The 15,923-nt window shown below is 38.1% G+C and overlaps 1 protein-coding gene across 3 annotated transcripts in view; it reads right to left on the bottom strand.

Moving 5' to 3' along the window:
* Positions 1 to 12,819, bottom strand: part of CSGALNACT1 (chondroitin sulfate N-acetylgalactosaminyltransferase 1) — a 384,927-nt gene extending 372,108 nt beyond the window's left edge. For all 3 annotated transcript variants that reach the window (XM_031950808.1, XM_031950813.1, XM_031950810.1), the window contains exon 1: positions 12,715 to 12,819. The gene's annotated coding sequence lies outside the window, so the exon portion shown is untranslated. The remainder of the gene's footprint in view (positions 1 to 12,714) is intronic.
* Positions 12,820 to 15,923: the final 3,104 nt, after the last annotated feature.

The following is a 15,923-nucleotide window of genomic DNA, read 5'->3' as shown; positions in this document are numbered from 1 at the left end:
TTTCATTTCCTACTTCTATATCATTGTATAAGCTGTTCTTCCGCCTCACTTTTGTCTAGTAGAATTCCTAGCTTCCTTCAAAGGACAGCTTAGATATCAGCCCTATAAAGTCTTTTCCTGATCCCCCAAGGTAGTTTGTGTTCTCTGCCCATGGCCATTACTGTATATTTATAATATAAATATTCATCCCATTTCCCAACCACTTATTACAACCCATCATCACATCATCATTCCAATCTCCTCCCCAATAAAATCTTGGCTTTCCAAACTCAGAACCACTTTGGGCTCTCATGTAGTTAAAGTCAAAACCAGGCCTTCATCCCAATATCCAGACACCAGCTCCAAACCAGGCTGCTGGTTACACACTTTCCTTCATTCTACAAACCAAGAAATATCCCTAACCCTCCTCTAACCCTTCTTTCCTGCTATCTTTTATAATTTCTCATTATAATCCAGGTTCCTTGGGATAAAGAACTCTCTGTCTTCCTATTATTTGCATCCCCTGAGCTTAGCACAGTGCCTGGTACATAGTAAATGCTTAATAAATACTCTATTTGTTATCTATCTATCTCTTCTCTTATTACCCCATAGTGATGTCATTTTGGTCCTCCTCAAGAATGAAGAATAATCAACCAATTTCTCTAACCCCAGCCTCAAGAGAAAGTAAGCTCCTTGAGGGCAGAGACTATTTTATTTTATCTTGTATCTTTAGCACTTAGCATGATTTCTAATAAATAATAAATAGTACTTCTTGAATTGAATGAAAGCATGACTTTCACTGAATGACATAAGCTAGTACTTTTGAAAAATCAAGCAGAACTACAAAACAGAAAAGGAGTCTCTGATAAAGAGAAAGCTAATCTCAATCAGGCCAACTCCTTTACATGTATCCTCGATCCCCACCCCTCCCATTTCCTCCAGCAGATAGTCCCATAGTCATTCTTTCTTCACTGTCTCCCTAATAATGCATTCCCTACATTGCTTACAAATGCTCCCAAGAATCCCTCATCCTTAAAAAACACCAAGCTCTCAATTTATCATTCCTTACCTTGCCTCCCTTTTGCTAATTCCCAAAAATAAGCTATCTACATTTGCTGACTCCACTTCCCTTCCTCTTAATTCATTCTCAGCTCTTTCAAACTGGCTTCTAATTCCATCATTTTACTGAAATTTTCCTCTCCAAAGTTACCAATGATTTCTTAACAGACAAATCTAATGACCTTTACTCAACCTTCATCATTCTTTATGTCTCTGAAGCATTTCCCATTGTTGCCTCCTAAATAATTTTTTTTCTGGGTTTTTGCTGACACCATACTGTCTTTGTTCTCTTCCTGTCTGATCTGTCCCTTTCACTCTCCTTGACTGGATCATCACCCATATCATGACCATAAATTCTGGGCATATCCCCAATGCCAAGGGTCCTAGGAACTTTTTTCTCTACATTTTTTCTATTGATAATATCATCGATTCAATTATCATGACTTTAGAGGTGATTCCTAGATCCATGCCTTAGCCTCTTTCCAGAGCTCAACAACACCAACTGCTTCTGGACATTTCCAATTGGTTGTCTCCATTGTGTAAACATAACCTATCCAAAATAAAATTCATTACCTTCCCCCAAAAAAATCATCCTCCCAAACTTTCCCATTTCTTTCAAGGGTATCACCATTCTTCTAGTCATCTCTGCCTATTCAAACTCATGCTAGTTCAAAACCTCAGGTCATCCTCAATTACTCACTCCCCCTTCATTCCTAATAATAAATAAATTGTCAAGTCTTATAGATTCTATTTCCACGGCTTCTCTCTCACATAAGAGAAATGTTTCTTCTCACAAAAAAAATTTTTAGAACCCCTGCTTCTATAGTGGACAGAACAATAGACTAAGAAAGAGAAGCTAGGAATATGAGTCAAATTTCTACCACTTGCTAGCTTTTTATGCATATGGCCTTCAACTTCTCCCAACATCAGTTTCCCCAATGGTAAAATGGAAATAATAATTGTACACTCTTGAAGTAATCATAGAATGTGTACTCCATCTCAAAATCTATTGCTGTCACTTAGCTATTTCTAATATGATTTAAAAGTGACAGACACTAGAAATCAGCAGCAGACAATCAGTCTGTGGCATTCTGCCTTCCTCTTCTCAAGCTTCCTTAGATAGCTTACTTTCCCCAAGGAAATCATAGCATCATAGATAATTGTCAAGATCTAAGGCTCAGTCCACACCCTTTGACTCCTGATCTAGAGCTCTGCCAATAAAGAAACCTGAAATCCCTAATCCCAGCTGTGCTCTAAATTATGTGATCCTAGGCAACTCACATCTTCTCTGGATCAATTGTAAAAAATAAATCTTGAAGGGTCTTTTGGCTCTGAAATTCTACTGTTTCTCTGCTCATTCATCCCTCCTAGCTAATATACCCTTCATTACCCTTAGTACCAACTAAGGAACAAGAGTCCTTAAATTAAGGGACTATGGGCCCACAGGGATCCAGATGTCCGTGATCATCTCAATGTATTATTTGCCATTTCAAAAGCTCCTGGGTACTACTAGATAGATGCTAAGTAGATTGTTCTTGGATAAGTCTATCTGAAACTATTCAATACTTCTGCATCTAGGAATGGTTCTCCATAATTTAAATAAAAGAAAAAGTTGGGAAAGAAAAGCTGGAAAAGGGATGACAGCTAAAAAATGCTATATTTTCATTAAGCAAGAAAGCAAACAATCCTACCTTCAAATGGCTTATATTATATAGGGGGAAACAAATGTATACATATAAATAGATACAAAGCAGATACAAGGTAATGAGGAGCACAGAAGAGATCCTAGCAGTCAGGGATCCTAGGAAAGGATCCACTTAAGTTGTTTCCTATCAAATCAAGAATAATGGGAAAGAACTGCTTATTCTTGGAGTCCAACAACATCCACCCCACATAGCACTTTACCTAGACAAAGGATGCCATTGTTTGTTTCAGGAACTCACTCATGGCCTCAGCAGCAGCTTCTTCTCATCCTGCCAAACCATCCACCGGTCTTTTCAGGGATGAGAGGCTTTTCTGTGGTCACTCCACAGGCCACCAAGAAAATTCCTCCTCTCAGGTGGTGGGGAAGAAAGCCCAGCCCTGATAATAAGGCAGCAAATGATTTGTAGATAATCTTGTCACCCAGTTACTCTACTAGTTAATGAGGCTGATGGTGAATGTGAAAGATTTATTCTGGGAGTCCAGATTCAAATGCAAGCATAGCCTGCAACTGTTCCTCCTCCTCTTCTCATGATGGCACATGGCATGAAGCAAAATGCTCTGTCATAGGATGCACCAGGAATGGACAGCTTCTTTATTACCTAAGGCCACTGCTAATAAGAAACAGCCACATCAAATAAGGGAGTTCTGGTAAGGGAGGCAGAAAATCAGTTTCACATATCTGGATAAATTTCCCGTGAATATGTGACCTCCAGGCTTTGCTTAAGAAATTCTTTGCTTCAGTTTGACATGCAAAGAAAAGTTTTTCAGGGAGGCACAGAACCCAAAGACTGGAACCAGCTAACCAGAGCCAACAAACTAACCAGTTCTGTGTCAGATCTTGGCTTCTCAACATCATTTGGACTGATGAATCATTTAATAGACCCTGCAAGTCTCATCTCTTCACATCTGAATGCCCCCTAAATCTCAATTATTAAAGCCCTCCTTAACATACTGGGAACTTTCTCATGACCATGGTATGAATGAATCCAGCAAGTGTAATTAAGATCCTGGAATTGTGATTAAGATTCCAGAATTTCTTTATCATGTATTTTGTGTTCACATTATTAAACATGTCTTCTTCTGTAGCAACTTGTCTATGTAACCATCTGAAGAAGAAGAAACAGAAAAACTTTGAGAGAGAGAGAGACAAAGATCAAGAGAGGGGAGGGAGAGAAAGGAGAGAGGGAGGGAGGAGAGAGAGACAGAGAGACAGAGACAGAGAGACATAAAAAGACAGAGAGAGACATGGAGGGAGGGAGAGAGAAGGAAAGATGCTCCAGGACAAGTCAGGGCAAAAAGCTTAGGTGTTGTGTTCAGCACAGGTGTGTACAAGACTACCCTGTAGAAATGTCTCTTCTTTTGGTGTATATGTACAAGTATACATGATGTATGTAGCCAGCTATGCCCAAAATGATGCTGTTCTATAATGAAACATTAGGAGTCAGCAAAACTGATCTGGAGAGCTAGACTGATTAAACTCATTTTAAAAACACTTCATTTGCTCCTCATCTCCTGACAAAGCAGTGATAGACTCAGGGTACAGAATAAGATTTATATGTTTTGTTGCTGATCAATGCAAGAATTTGTTTTGCTTAAGCTACTAGGTAACACAGGAGATCATGTTCTGGGCCTAGATTCAAGTAGACCTGAATTCAAATTCAGCCTCAAATATTTCTTAGCTGTGTCACCCTGGACAGTCATTTAATCACTCTCTGCTTTAGTATCTTCAACTGTAAAATAGAAATAATAGCATTTCCTATCTTATAAGGTTGTTGTGAAGATCAACTGAGATAATATTTGCAAAGTGGTTAGCACAATGCCTTGCATGTAATGGCACTTAATAAATACTTATTCCATTCTATTGCTTGACTATGCATGTTACCAGAGGTTTTTTTCTCTTTTCAATGTTGATGAAGGGAGAAAGAATTGATTTTTGTTAATATTTTAAATGAAAAATATTTTAAAAGAGCTTCAGAAAAAACTCATTTTTTCAATGTTATAGAATACAGTATTTTAGAGCTGAAAAGGACCTCAGAAGTATACAGTTCAATATACTCAAAAAAGAATTCTTACTATAACATATCCAAGAAGGATTATATCATCTAATCTTTTCCAAGGCAGTCCATTCCACTTTTGGATACTTCTAATTACTAGGAAATTGTTCTTGATATCAAACCAAAATTTAATTCTTTCTTCACAATTTACACCCCATTGCTCCTGGTTCTTCCTTTTGAGATTAAAAAGAACAAATATCTTTTAAGATTCAAGAATACACCAATCATAACTCAGAGTCTTCTCTTCTCCCAGTTAAATAATTCTTGGATCTTTAAATTGACTCTACCATAGGTCTTCAGCATCCCCTTTGCCTCTTCCCTTGGACATTTTCTAATTCATCAATATCCTTCTTAGACTATGGCATCCAGAACTAAACACAGTACTCCAGATATCCAGAATACAGAACAACTATCACTTCTGGAATAACCAGAAAACAGAGAGCTCTTAACGCAGCCCAAGATCTCATTGGTCACATTGCTGACTCCCATTGAGCCCCTAGGTCACTAAGATATTTTTAGGCACATTGCTAATCATGCCTCCCCCAGCTGGGGCCTGTGGAATTGACTTTTTTTTGAGCCCCTGTGTAAGATTTTACCTTGCTTGCTTTTAAGTTTCATCTTATCGGATTCAGCCCACTGCTTATCAAAGAAAGGTAACTGAGGAATTAATTATCTAAAATTATACCTCTGGTCAACATCAGCCTCAGATCATAAGATTTGAATGAAAATGATAAAATTTGGGAGAATGATGCCAAGTATAAGGTGAGTGCCCAAGAGATGGAGGAGGAAGACTTAGAATTGTATATATGATGAAGTCACCCCTACCATAGCATAGAAGCTGTAAAGTCAAAAAGGACCAGACTAAATCCACAATGTGACGACACTAATTCTCTCTTTTATCAGGTAAGCCTTTCAAAATATATAATTCTACTAATTTTCCCAAGATGCTCAAAAATCTACTTAGATAATACTTCAAGTTACACTCTCCTTCCAATAGTGTTTTTTTTTAATCTTAATAGGTTTTTCAAAATTAATTTCATTGTTTTTAACCTTATAGTCAATAAAAAAATTTTTAAGTACAGTAAATTACCATTTATGAACATAATTTTGTCACTGTTAACATCATGGGTTTTTTCAACCCCAAATTAAAGTTTTCTCTGCATTTGCTCAGGCACCATCTGCCAATGTCTGGAATGGCTGGTTTCCTTAGGCTATAAAGGAGAATGGTTCCTGGAGGACTTGTAATTTAGTCAGCATGGAAAACTCCATGCATGGGAACTCCAAACTGCAACCAGCAACCTGTTTTTTTGAATTGGTAAATAAGTCCTAAGGAGAAGATTGATATACATAGAAATTAAGTGACTTGACTTGCCCAGGGCCACACAGCTGGTATTAGTGATCAAATTTGAACCCAGTTATTCCTCACATCAAGGACAACACTCTCCAGCCACTAAATCCCAGTGTTTCAATATATAGGCCATAATAGAAAACATAACTAAATCACCTCATCTGCTTCCTGATTGTCAGGCATATTTCATAATGAGTTCTTTCTCTTGAAGTTTAATAACTTAATAACACCTTCCATATGAACCCTTTCCTAAGATCAAAGTACCAGAAATGTGTCATTGTATGCTGTTTTAGCTGTAACAAAGCCCCATGACCTGTGCTCCAAACAGAACTTTATAGCAAGGTGCTAGTGGACTAGAATTCCCTTCTTCCAATGATATACAGTTAAATGCATAATAAATAAAATATAAATTCCTACAAAATAATAGATTAGCCATCCTATAGCCCTACTTTTTAAAGCACAGAAGGATAGAATAAGGGGGAAATAGGTTCTGAAACCAATAATTTATTTTATTCAACATGGATTCTTAATGTTTTTCCTCTTTAAAGAAGAAAAAAAAACTCCTAGTCAGGAAACCAAGAAGCAAAAGAGTGAGGTAAATCACAAATTAAGGAGCTAAAAGGGAAGGGATTTTTTCACTGTACTTTTAATAACTCTTTTGACATTTGTTATTCAGTCATGTCTAACTCTTCCTGACCCCTTTCAGAGTTTTCTTGGCAAAGATACTGAAGTGGTTTGCTATTTCCTTTTCTAGTTCACTTTAAAGATGAGGAAACTGAGGCAAACAAGGTTAAATGACTTGCCTAAGGTCACAAAGCTAGTATCAGAGGTCAGATTTGAACTCAAGAACATGAGTCTTCCTGGCTCCAGGCCAGCATTTTATGTATTTCACAACATACTTAACCCATCTGACATATTATCAAACACTTAATTATATTTATATATTATATATATATTAAATTAATAATATAATTATATTTATATATTAATATATATTTATGCACACTTTATAACATCCCCAGGTCCAGAGCCATCTGGCACACAACTCCACCAACTGAAATCTTTTCTCTTTTCTCAAGGCCTCAGCTTAATAGTTACTCCTTTTAAGAAGCTTTCCTTGATTCTGCCCTCTCCCATATCAATTATTTCTCCATTCACAAATCTTTCCCACTACTCTTTCTAATATGATTATCTGTATATTTGTTTTATGCTCCTTCCCCTAATGAGATTATAAAATCTCTGAGGGCAGACATCACACACATGGACATTCCCTATGGAGCCCATAAGCAGCACTATGTACACAGCATTTCAGTAAATTTCTGATGAAAGAATGAAAGAATGGCTGATTGTGACTCTCACCACATCCTAATATTCTGCAACTTACAGGGGATTTTTGATTTACACATTCAGCTTATAATGTGTTGCTGCAAAATGCCTTGATAAGAAGTCAAATGGTGCACAGACATAACTTGTACTTCATTGTGTTCTGATGGCCTGGAAAAAAGCTACATATTCAAACCTATAAATAAAAATGTGCTCCAGAAGCCACCATGAAAAAATTAATTTGTCATCTTGCCCCATCAAGCTCAGAAATGGATATAAATACAGCAATATAAAGAAAATTCTATCTTTTTTAATCCTTAGAATTTGAATTATTTTTAAGAATTCCAACTCAGTATTAACAAGGAGGCAACAACACATAGAAATTACTGCAAACAGCCTTAAAAATGAATTTTTATCTCACACATTATCACGGCATTAAGTTTACTTAACATCATAAGATCACAGACCTAGAGTTGAAAGAGATCATAGAGATCATTAAGTCCAGTCCCTTCATTTTATCCATGTGCAACCTGAGGCTAAGGAGGATCACATAGCTAGGAACTATCAAGAATCATTCAAAATTCAAAACCAGATCTTCTTGATTCCAAGTCTGGTGCTTCATGCACCAACCCATACTGCCTTTAAAATCCCCTGAACATCATATAGCTTGCTAGAATAACCTAGCCCATTAGAAAGATGCACATATCCATAGATGGATACAGACACAGACAGATTGATTGATGGGTGAATAGACAGATACACATATATTACATACACATATCATACCTTTATAAGTTTCTAACCACTTCACAGCTGACAAAAGTAGATTAGATGTATATTTGAGAAGTGCCTTGGGGCTAGGTATGGCCATTTCCTACCAACTAATCAATTCCTACCAACAAAGCATGTGAATTTTCCTTCTATTGATAGGAATTTGTGTTTTTATTACGAGGCCTAGGTACTACAACTTGTGTATATGTATGTATGTACAATTGAGTCATTTTTTAGTCCTGTCCAAGTCTTCATGACCCCCATTGAGGTTTCTTGGCAAAAATACTGGAACAGTTTGCCATTTCCTTTTCCAGGTCATTTTACAGAAGAGGAACTGAGGTAAACAGGGCTACGTGGCTTACCCAGAATCACGTAACTAGTAAGTGTATGAGGCCAGATTTTAACTGATAAGATGAGTCTTCCTGGTTCCAGGCCTGATACACACACACACACACATACACACACAAATATATATATATATATAATATATATAGTATATTAAAATAATTTATGTTAGGAAGTCACAATTTTAAAAGTTAATACTTCATATTACAACATCATGGTTTTAGTACATATTGCTTAGTACCACCTAAAAGTGAGAAGAGATCAGGAATTTCAATAAGTGCCTTAAAATTATCAGCTAGAATATGTTTCCTGTTTGTTAATATCACAAATATCGCTACATGGAATGTAATATATATACATACATACACACACACACACACACACACACATACAATGTACCATATTCATGCATGACCTACGTTTATATACATGCTTATATACAATGTAACAAAAAATGATCTACACATAGTAATGATTTAGGATTTGGGTTTTGTGTATTTGTGTGATGTAGTCATTAACTTGATCAATCCTTGTAACCTTTTTCTACTTCAGTTGAACATATGCCTCCTCGGTGTTCCCTTTCTCAGTCAGCTATAATTTAGTCAACTAAAGAGATCTCCCTGGGACCAAATTCTCTAATTTTGCAAAAATCCTTGTGCATATGACTCAGATCTTGATTCTGCCTTTGTGTGGGTCTTAGAGGAAGGAGAGGGCAGTATTTCCCTTCACTGAATGTTTGAGAAACATTATTATGGAAGGAAGACATCTATGTTTTTGATACAGATGAAGTCACAATATTTAGAAAAACTTGTTTATTTGAGAATATGAAGCAAATAACAACAGAAATGATCACTTCCTTCATTATTACAAAATTATTTTCCCTAACCTATCTCACAAATATTCTTACACTATTCTGAATAGGGAAATAGATTACATTAGGGTCAGAGAATCAGAATTCAAATTGGAAGGGGCACGAGGGAATCATGTAGCCCATCCTCTTCCTTTTACAAATGTGGAAACTGAGGCTCAAAAAAGATAAGAATGACTTCTCCCATCAGTACTAAAATGTGAAGCCTGAGGCCTCCAGCTCTTAACTCCAATATTCCACACTGCTTAAGAGTCCTCTGTCAAGCCACTGAGTTTACATGGCCTGTAATTTTCTGAAATCACAGAACCGTACTTCTACCATATGAAGACAAGGAAGCTAGAGTTAAAGTTATTGACAGTTTTAATATTGAGACCCTCAGTGATCCTTAACTTTTCCAAATGTTCTTTCAATGTGCATTGAAAATTAATATGTAGTTTAGCATATTAATGAAATTTAGCTAAATACTTTGAAATAGTATTATTTTTTTATATTTGTTCACAATGCAGTAATATTTTGAGACCTGTATCCTTACATGCATCCTTAGGGTTAACTGTCTACCATGCAGCAAATTATGTGCCACAAGTAAAAACACAACTAGACATGCATTTGATTGCTCTAATAAATATGCTAAAACTTGACTCAAATTGTATTCAAATTAGACTTCAGTGATAAACAAGAACTCCCAAACAAGAGGGATGCTTTTAGGAAATCTTTTTTTTTAAGGGCAGGACTTCATGTTACAACAACATGATTTGCCTAGCACCACTTAAAAATGAGAAAAGGATGAGAACTTCTGGCAGTTTAAGTGCCTTAAAAATATCAGCTGTCATATATGTCTCCTATTTGCTAGCATCACAACTATTATTGCTCCATGAAATGCAATATCTTTCACAATTCTGAAATTGTGTTTTGGGGGCAAAGGGTAAAGAGAAAACAACAGAGAGAAGCCAAAATAATTTTGTCATATTTGAACCAAAATTATGATTCTAAATAGATTTTATTGAAATAAATATACATTTTCAGAAGTTTGTTCCCATACTTCTAGTTATTTCAAAAGAACCAAGAATTAAGAAGTAAAGACTATGTAGCTTATTTTTGTCTTTAACAGTGTTTTTAAACAAGCATGTCCTTGTTTGAAATTTAGGTATGAAAAATATAATTATCTCTATCAGGCTAATGCAGTAAACTAAATTCCTTTGCTACCTGAAGGTTAGCTTTTTTTGACTGCTGAGAACTGTAAGATTATACAGAGAGGTCCCCTAGTGGTGAAGTTACTGTTTCAACTTTTATTTCATATATTTTATAGGGTTGTTTCAGTATAAGACAGAATCAATATGTAATTTTATCATAGAGTCTTAGCTAATCTCTTAATATATGTTGGGACTCTCATTTGGAATTCTAAGGAGCTTTTTATATATGGAATATCAGGGAAAATGTTAGCTGACCATTGTCATATGTTATGTTGATTTTCAACAAATATTAAAACTATGAGAAACAAAGTTAGGAAAAATCAGGAAATAGAATGTTTCAAAGAATCTCAATATGTGTAATTGGAAAGAATTTTCAAGACCATCATCGTATGACACAGACTGAAATTGCTTAACCAAATAAGCAACATCACCCAACTGACATAGTTAAAAGCTATTCTAAGAAGAGTAAGGGTTAAGTACCAAAAAAAATTAAGGAGCTCTTTAAAAAAAATGGATGCTGGAGTTTAAAGAATTCTAAAGCAAAAGCTGAATTCTTAGGCCATAATGGTCTCATTCTGCTTTGAATACAAACTGCTTACAAATTTCTATATTGAAACTAATATGAATAAATAAGAGATTATTAAAGCATTTTTCCAATGTATTATTTGTCAAGTATAAAGCAGCATCTCAATGGAATGAGTTTAAAAAAAAAAAAACATTAAGTACAGTCAATAGCACATATGACACACAGCCCTTGCTTTCCAGGAATTTATGCTGTGGCAGCACCACACATATCAAATGGTAGAAATCCTACACAGTTATTTCTTATGCTCAGTCTTAAACTTGTTCCCTTCTCTTTTTTCATCTTCAAGGATGATAGTCTGCACAATCTCCAATTAACAAGGAGAAATCCTCATACAAAGGATATTAATACATGCCGTTGCAAGTACTGCACTTTGTTAATCACTACAACACACAAGCACTAAACTTTCAAAGACAAAGCAAGAAACTTAGCAGAATGAACTTTGAATTCACATCATATAACCTATGCAAGTGAGTTCCCTCTCAGAACTCTCCTCACACCTAGATTAGCAGGCGTCAGACGTAGAACATTGATTTTACAGAGCTTTTGAACCTGGGGGAAAAGCAGAGTTTGGAAACCAGTTATACTATCATTTCAGAATATCTAAAAGGTCTTCATGTTTTGGCATATACTGTACAGTTAAGAACTTGTATATCATTCTTCCTTTTGTACATGTCAATAAAAGTCTAAGTTCAAAATCGATGCGGGGAGTGCAGGTGCAGGAAGGCACTTTTGGCAATAAACAACTTCGGAACAGGTTTCCACCGCCCTTTCATACGAGACAATGCCAAGAGAAATGCTTCTTTTCACTCACTGCACAAAAAAAAACACTTCCTCTGGGCAGCCCCCCTAGGCAGCAGTGAACCCCCACGCGTATTCCAATGCGCCCTGGTACGTGTCGGCTCTGGGGTTCGGGACAGGCAAGGCGATGGAGAATGTACGGGGTAGATGGGCACGCTGTGCCCCCCACCCGCCCCATCTACCTTGAAAGGCAAAGTGTACTGGTTACTTTTCAAAAAAGCTATGCTGCCCTTGGTTTTTAGCACGCCAATTAAACAGGAAAAGGCCACCGGATGGATCAGTACACCAAACTAAACCTTCTCCGGCCCTGTCAGTGGCTTCCCACCCTCCTCCCCCACAACCTAAGCCCTTTCCAGTCCCTCCTCTGCGTCCCCCGGACCGTACACCTGAGTGATGCACGTCCCCTGGGAAAGGGGGCAGCCCCCAGCCCCAGCCCAGGTCACGGAGCCCGCCCCGAAGGCAGCTTCCGAGGGCAGTCGGCTCAGCTTGGCTGGAGGGAAGCCAGGCGCGGCACTATCCGCCAAGGGGCTGCACCGGGTGGAGGGGGTGGGGAGACAAGAGAGAAGCTACAAGGGAATGCCCCAAAGGGACGGGAGACCCTTTGGTCTCTTTTCTCTGCGCAACTCCTCCGCAACCCCCAATGTCCACTGACCCCGGGACACAGGCACATGCCGGGGGCTGGTACTGACCACATGGCCGCATCTCCTCTCGCTGCTTCCCCAGGCTCGGGCGGCGGCGGCAGCGGCGGCGGCGGCTGCTCCTGCTGTTCTCACTGCTGCCTGAACTTTCCCTGCCTCCGCCGCTCGGCTCCACCTCCCAGCTCCAGCAGCAGCAGCAGCAGCAGCAGCAGCAACAGCAGTTCCAACAGCGGCAGCAGCAGCAGCGCAGCGAAAGCCCGGGGGACGCGGGGCGGGGGCTGGGAGGCAACAGCACAGTGCCCCGTGGCAGAGAAGTTCGAGTTCTACACTGGCATAAAGAGCCTCGGGAGCGGATGGACCGGTGGAGGGGGCCGGGACTCCACGAAGCCGCGGAGACGCTAAGAGACTGGGTGTCAGGGGGAAGGAGTTGAAAATTGGGGATCTACAGGTCTGGGGAGGATGAGGGGTTGGCACTGAAGGCTCAGAGATAAGGCTCTGGGGATCTGTCACCGTGAGATGGCCCCAGAAATCTTCCCTGGCACCTCTCCTCCTTGACACCACTCTGCTACCTTGAGAGTACTGGCTCGAGGAGCACCGCCGGTGCCGTGGGGTTCACTGACCCCGCCCCTCTGCCCTTTGGGGTTTCTGTGGTTCCAGAGCTGAGGATGGCAAAGTTTTCCCTGTCTTGTCCCATCCAAGGATTGCCCACTGTGCGCCCGTAGGGTGTGGCCGAGAGTGGACAATCTGACATAAGGTGTATCTCTCCAATTAGCTTTGTGATTGGCAAAAATCTCCCTGTGAGAAATGGTCATATGGATCTGGAAAGGGAATGGGTTCAATAAAAGGTTTGGGGGGAGTTGGTTTAGAATTTGTACCAAGAAGAATAATCTGAAATGTAACATTTCCTAAATGTGTTTGTATGTAACCCCTTTTGCTTTACTGAAAGTTCTCTCTAGTTCTCTCCATTTTTATCACCTGATGTAGTAGAGGGAGCTCAAGGTTGGGGCTCAGAACTGTGTCACAGCTTGGTGCTACCATCAATTGTACTGGCGCCTGATCTGTTTCCCAGATGGTAAAAATAAGGGTCCTCCTTCTCCAATCAGCTCTTTAGGACTCCAGAGAAAATGTCGACCTGCATTTGGATGGAGTTTCTTCACCAGGTATTTGCCAATAACTATGAAGTCCTAAGTTGAATTCCTGTCCCTATATAAATAACCACCGAGCATCACTTCCCTCCACCCCTATTTGTTGATACTAGCCACAGACAGAATTGATCAAAAAGTAAGTTATATGTATGTACTTCCCCCCATCAAAAAAAATATACAGGAAGGATTCGTGGAATATCCAAGGTTCTCAAGTTCACACCACAGGCCTAGTGAATAATCACTTATAGTTTGTGTGGCATTAGAGTCACCATCTTCTTAACCCCTGAGACCTATCAGTGAGGAAAGCTTCCAATATAGATTTGGCCCATTTCCCGTAGGAAGCCTAAAGCCTTAGGGCAAAAGGTTTAAAAAAAAAAAAAAAAAGAAAAAAAGAAAAGAAAAGGAAAAAAAAAAGCGTAAAGAAAACAAATCCTGAGAGGGCTGTAGGATCGGGGGATGGATAGAATTTGGGCTTTAGATATGATGTACTGGGTATAAAAGTTTAGTACTCTCGAGGATAGTTAAGAAGGGAAGCAATCAACATTTATATAGCACCTATTAGATTACTGCTAGGTGTTATTATCCCCATTGTACAGTTGAGGAAACTAAGTCAGAGATAAAGTAACTTGCCGGGAGTCATATGATTAGTAAATCTCTGAGGCTAGATTTGAACTTTTCTTCCTGACTGCAGACTCAATGTTCTATCTACCGCATCACCTACTATAACAGATAAAATTCCTATTGCTGCTTTCATCTGGACTTGTGATAAAGGGTGAAAAGACTTAGTTAAATTCTCCTCATTTCTTAGTCAGCCAAACACAGGAGGACACAGGACATAGATTTAAATATACAACATTTACAGATGTTTCTGTAATCTGCACCATTGGAGGGAATACTCAGATTAATTAGATCACAGGTGCACTGGAATATTAATTTATAAATCCACAAAAGCCTGAAGAAGTATCTAGAATTGTTAAAAATTGTCATTTAAAATTTTCATATGCCAATGATCACAAAGCTGGCCTTTGCTCAATAAAATACATTTGGCACCTTTAAAGTCTATACTGATTGCACTGATGCTCTTGAAGAAGCTTTTTAAAAGTTCCATTAATGAAATGTTATAACTTAATATGCTAAAACTTAGATTTATCTGTTGCTATGTAATTAAACATTGATGGATTCATGGTCTCATCAGCGTAGGTCACAACCCATTCATGGTTTTTCATCTTGTGTAATTCTTGCCCATGTTTTCCCATAAATTCTCCAAAGAGGATGTTCCCAAAATAGTGGAGGCCTTTCTCTAAAGCAAGAGTTCTTAACCTAGGGTCTATGAATTTTTTTAATAAGGCAGTATAGTGGATATAGTGCTGGGCCTAAAGTCAAGAAAAGCTGTGTGATCCTGAGTAAGTCACTTTTTAAAAAATTGTTTGCCTCGGTTCCTCAAATTTTTTTTTAAATTGTGTATAATGATCAGGATTATTGTGAGAATAAAATGGGAGAGTATTTGTAGTTATATTACCTGGAACATAGTAGTCATTTAATAAGGGCTTGTTTTCTTTCTTCCTTCCTTATAGAGATAGATTGATAGATACATGGATACACACATAAGTTAACATAATTGTATTTCAGTGTAATTAGTTTTTTGTAATCTCATCTATTTTATGTTATGCATTTTAAAACATTATTTGAGGATGTCCATAATACACACATATACACACATGCACACACACATACATACACACACACAAAAAAAATTAAGACCCCCTGATACCTTTGATCTAGATCTCTTTAACATTTTGTATGCATACATGGTCAACCCACCTTTTCCAACTATATTTTTACATAATTCTTTTAAGAAAGTCAATATTTCTGTTATTGCTTATATTAATCCTTCATTCTTCATTAACTTTTTGTTTGCCTGTAATTCAGATTCTTGGAGACCTGTGATCCAAAGCCATATCCAAAATACTTCTCTTTTAAAGCTATATATATCTATATATATATATAAAGATATAAAGGAATTATATCAGAAAGCAGCTTCAGTCCCTGAGATAGTTGTATAATGTTTCAAATACAAACTAGACTGCTCTTCCCACAGTTGGGCCATCTGGGCCC

The sequence above is a fragment of the Sarcophilus harrisii genome, chromosome 2 (genome assembly GCF_902635505.1).
Source record: "Sarcophilus harrisii chromosome 2, mSarHar1.11, whole genome shotgun sequence".
Taxonomy (NCBI): Eukaryota; Metazoa; Chordata; class Mammalia; order Dasyuromorphia; family Dasyuridae; genus Sarcophilus; species Sarcophilus harrisii.
Note: the sequence above shows the minus strand (reverse complement) of the source record. Positions and strands in the feature narration are given on the sequence as shown.